This window comes from Lolium rigidum, chromosome 5 (assembly GCF_022539505.1).
Source record: "Lolium rigidum isolate FL_2022 chromosome 5, APGP_CSIRO_Lrig_0.1, whole genome shotgun sequence".
NCBI classification, from domain to species: domain Eukaryota; kingdom Viridiplantae; phylum Streptophyta; class Magnoliopsida; order Poales; family Poaceae; genus Lolium; species Lolium rigidum.
This window is the reverse complement of record NC_061512.1, coordinates 183,012,897-183,018,205: the sequence shown is the minus strand read 5'-3', so window position 1 is coordinate 183,018,205 and position 5,309 is coordinate 183,012,897.

Genomic DNA, 5,309 nt, shown 5'->3' with positions numbered 1-5,309 from the left:
ATTCTCTATCCATCGGATCCCGACAAACACAACATATAGAATTACGGATAGATGATCTTGATCATGTTAGGCAGCTCACAAGATCCAACAATGAAGCACAATGAGGAGAAGACAACCATCTAGCTACTGCTATGGACCCATAGTCCAGGGGTGAACTACTCACTCATCACTCCGGAGGCGACCATGGCGGTGAAGAGTCCTCCGGGAGATGAATCCCCTCTCCGGCAGGGTGCCGGAGGAGATCTCCAGAATCCCCCGAGATGGGATTGGCGGCGGCGGCGTCTCAGTAAGGTTTTTCGTATCGTGGCTCTCGGTACTGGGGGTTTCGCGACGGAGACTATTTGTAGGCGGAAGGGCAGGTAAAGAGGCGGCACGAGGGGCCCAGACGATGGGCCGACGCGGCCGGTGGCCCGGGCCGCGCCGCCTCGGTGTCCGGCCACCTCGTGGCCCCACTTCGACTCTCCCTCGGTCTTCCGGAAGCTTCGTGGCAAAATAGGACCCCGGGCGTTGATTTCGTCCAATTCCGAGAATATTTCTTTACTAGGATTTCTGAAACCAAAAACAGCAGAAAACAAAGAATCGGCTCTTCGGCATCTCGTTAATAGGTTAGTGCCGTAAAATGCATAAATACGACATATAATGTGTATAAAACATGTAGATATCATCAATAATGTAGCATGGAACATAAGAAATTATCGATACGTCGGAGACGTATCGGCATCCCCAAGCTTAGTTCTCGCTCGTCCCGAGCAGGTAAAACGATAACAAAGATAATTTCTGGAGTGACATGCCATCATAACCTTGATCATACTATTTGTAAACATATGTAATGAATGCAGCGATCAAAACAATGGTAATGACATGAGTAAACAAATGAATCATAAAGCAAAGACTTTTCATGAATAGTACTTCAAGACAAGCATCAATAAGTCTTGCATAAGAGTTAACTCATAAAGCAATAAATCAAAGTAAAGGTATTGAAGCAACACAAAGGAAGATTAAGTTTCAGCGGTTGCTTTCAACTTGTAACATGTATATCTCATGGATAATTGTCAACATAGAGTAATATAATAAGTGCAATATGCAAGTATGTAAGAATCAATGCACAGTTCACACAAGTGTTTGCTTCTTGAGGTGGAGAGAAATAGGTGAACTGACTCAACATAAAAGTAAAAAAGAACGGTCCTTCAAAGAGGAAAGCATCGATTGCTATATTTGTGCTAGAGCTTTTATTTTTAAAACATGAAACAATTTTGTCAACGGTAGTAATAAAGCATATGAGTTATGTAAATTATATCTTACAAGTTGCAAGCCTCATGCATAGTATACTAATAGTGCCCGCACCTTGTCCTAATTAGCTTGGACTACCGGATCATCGCAATACACATGTTTTAACCAAGTGTCACAATGGGGTACCTCCATGCCGCCTGTACAAAGGTCTAAGGAGAAAGCTCGCATTTTGGATTTCTCGCTTTTGATTATTCTCAACTTAGACATCCATACCGGGACAACATGGACAACGAGATAATGGACTCCTCTTTAATGCATAAGCATGTGGCAACAATTATTATTCTCATATGAGATTGAGGATATATGTCCAAAACTGAAACTTCCACCATGATTCATGGCTTTAGTTAGCGGCCCAATGTTCTTCTCTAACAATATGTATGCTCCAACCATTAAGGTGGTAGATCTCTCTTACTTCGGACAAGACGGACATGCATAGCAACTCACATGATATTCAACAAAGAATAGTTGATGGCGTCCCCGTAAACATGGTTATCGCACAACAAGCAACTTAATAAGAGATAAAGTGCATAAGTACATATTCAATACCACAATAGTTTTTAAGCTATTTGTCCCATGAGCTATATATTGCAAAGGCGAATGATGGAAATTTAAAGGTAGCACTCAAGCAATTTACTTTGGAATGGCGGAGAAATACCATGTAGTAGGTAGGTATGGTGGACACAAATGGCATAGTGGTTGGCTCAAGGATTTTGGATGCATGAGAAGTATTCCCTCTCGATACAAGGTTTAGGCTAGCAAGGTTATTTGAAACAAACACAAGGATGAACGGTGCAGCAAAACTCACATAAAAGACATATTGTAAACATTATAAGACTCTACACCGTCTTCCTTGTTGTTCAAAGCTCAATACTAGATATTCTCTAGACTTTAGAGAGACCAAATATGCAAACCAAATTTTAGCAAGCTCTATGTATTTCTTCATTAATGGGTGCAAAGTATATGATGCAAGAGCTTAAACATGAGCACAACAATTGCCAAGTATCAAATTATCCAAGACATTTTATCAATTACCACATGTAGCATTTCCCGATTTCAACCATATAACAATTTAACGAAGAATATTCGACCTTCGCCATGAATACTATGAGTAAAGCCTAAGGACATATTTGTCCATATGCAACAGCGGAGCGTGTCTCTCTCCCACACAATGAATGCTAGGATCCATTTTATTCAAACAAAAACAAAAAACAAAAACAAACCGACGCTCCAAGCAAAGTACATAAGATGTGACGGAATAAAAATATAGTTTCAGGGGAGGAACCTGATAATGTTGTCGATGAAGAAGGGGATGCCTTGGGAATCCCCAAGCTTAGACGCTTGAGTCTTCTTAGAATATGCAGGGGTGAACCACCGGGGCATCCCCAAGCTTAGAGCTTTCACTCTCCTTGATCATATTGCATCATACTCCTCTCTTGATCCTTGAAAACTTCCTCCACACCAAACTCGAAACAACTCATTAGAGGGTTAGTGTACAATAAAAATTAACATGTTCAGAGGTGACACAATCATTCTTAACACTTCGGACATTGCATAAAGCTACCGGACATTAATGGATCAAAGAAATTCATCCAACATAGCAAAAGAGGCAATGCGAAATAAAAGGCAGAATCTGTCAAAACAGAACAGTCCGTAAAGATGGATTTTATTGAGGCACCAGACTTGCTCAAATGAAAATGCCCAAATTGAATGAAAGTTGCGTACATATCTGAGAATCACGCACGTAAATTGGCTTAATTTTCCGAGCTACCTACAGGGAGGCAGGTCGAAATTCGTGACAACGAAAGAAATCTGAAACTGCGCAGTAATCCAAATCTAGTATTCACTTTACTATCAAAGACTTTATTTGGCACAACAAAACACAAAACTAAGATAAGGAGAGGTTGCTACAGTAGTAAACAACTTCCAAGACTCAAATATAAAACAAAGATACTGTAGTAAAAACATGGGTTGTCTCCCATAAGCGCTTTTCTTTAACGTCTTTCAGCCTAGGCGCGAAAGTGTGTATCAAGTATTATCGAGAGATGATGAATCTTCAGCTGGGTTTGGAGTTTTCTCAACCATGCATAGTATATTGGATACATAAGTTTCAGCGGCTCCCTTTTCATTAGTCTTGGGCTTGCTACTCTCATCAAACAAATTTTCAGGAACAAGCCAAGCATAGTTATTTTCTAGCGCTTCATTCATTGCTAGGAGCTTACATGGTATTGGTGCTTTGATCTCCCCACCATCATTAATATTATTAGTGTACCTTACTCTCTCCATGTCCATCTTTTCAAGGATACTAACAAAATTGGTATAAGAACCAAGCATCTTATATTTAGTAAAGACCTTTCTAGCCTCTCTTGCTATACCACCAAATTCTCTAAGAAGGGTTTCTAAAACAAAATCTTTCTTTTCCCCTTCTTCCATATCAACGAGTGTAAGAAACATGTGTTGGATTATAGGATTGAGATTAACAAATTTAGTTTCCAACATGTGAACTAAAGCAGCAGCAGCAATTTCATAATTAGGAGCAAGTTCTACCAAGTGTCTATCTTCAAAATCTTTCAACGGTACTAACATGATTGAAAAATTCTTCTATATTATTTCTCCCAACTATGGACCCACGTCCTACCGGTATGTCTTTTACGGTAAAATTAAAAGGAAACATGATGAATCAAGTAAAGTAAATGCAAGTAACTAATTTTTTTGTGTTTTTGATATAGAGTGCAAGACAAGAAATAAAGTAAAGCTAGCAACTAATTTTTTTTTGTGTTTTGATATAATGCAGCAAACAAAGTAGTAAATAAAATAAAGCAAGACAAAAACAAAGTAAAGAGATTGGAAAGTGGAGACTCCCTTGCAGCGTGTCTTGATCTCCCCAAGCAACGGCGCCAGAAAACAGTCTTGATGCGTGCAGTTGACACACGTCCGTTGGGAACCCCAAGAGGAAAGTGTGATGCAGACAGTAGCAAGTTTTCCCTCAGAAAGAAACCAAGGTTTATCGAACCAGGAGGAGTCAAGAAGCACGTTGAAGGTTGATGGTGACAGAATGTAATGCGGCGCAACACCAGGGATTCCGGCGCCAACGTGGAACCTGCACAACACAACCAAAGTACTTTGCCCCAACGAAACAGTGAGGTTGTCAATCTCACCGGCTTGCTGTAACAAAGGATTAACCGTATTGTGTGGAAGATGATTCACTACAAGAAAAGTTCTGATAGACAACGTCTCAAAATCGTCCGCTAAGGGGTATTTTTCGTCGCCTATGGGCCTAACCCGACGATATGGGTTCTGTTGTGGAAACTGCGTCAGGCAAAGTCCAACGACGTTTTTTCGGTCCGTCGCGCTTGGGCGCCCTTCCGCCACGGAAAATCGGACCGTTGCGCAAGTGTTTCCGGAGCCCGTTGACTACCGACGCCATGCAACCGACACGTGGCGTACGCCGTTAATCGGCGAGTTAACGGCGTTAACCTGCCGAAACCCCGTGGTAGATGGTAGGCCCACACGAGGCTCGCCACGTCTTAAGCGGGCCGGGCCACCGACATAGTTTGACCGGTCAAATATATAGCCGGGCTGGTCCATTAGTTACGTGGGCCGGGCCTAACCTCTAAGGTTGATCGGTCAAAACTTAAATGGGCCGGCCCATTTAACATGTGGGGTCCATCTTACAAGCCATCGGGCCGGCCCAAGAAGCAAGTGGGCCGGGCCAAACACAAGTGGGTCCCACTTTCTCGTTAAAGGGCCGCCCATTTAGTGTGCGGGGTCCACCGTGTAGCAAGTGGGCCGGGCCAAAACACAGGTGGGTCCCACTTTCCGCTTAAAGGGTCGGCCCATTTAGTATGTGGGGTCCACCATATAGGTATGGCCGCCCCAACAAGATAGTGGGCCGGCCAAAACACAGGGTCCCACTTTCCGTTAAAGGGCCACTGATTTGGTGTGTGGGGTCCACCATATAGTAGTGGGCCGCCCAACAAGATAATGGTCGTCAAAAGCACAAAGGTCCTGAAAACCTTCCC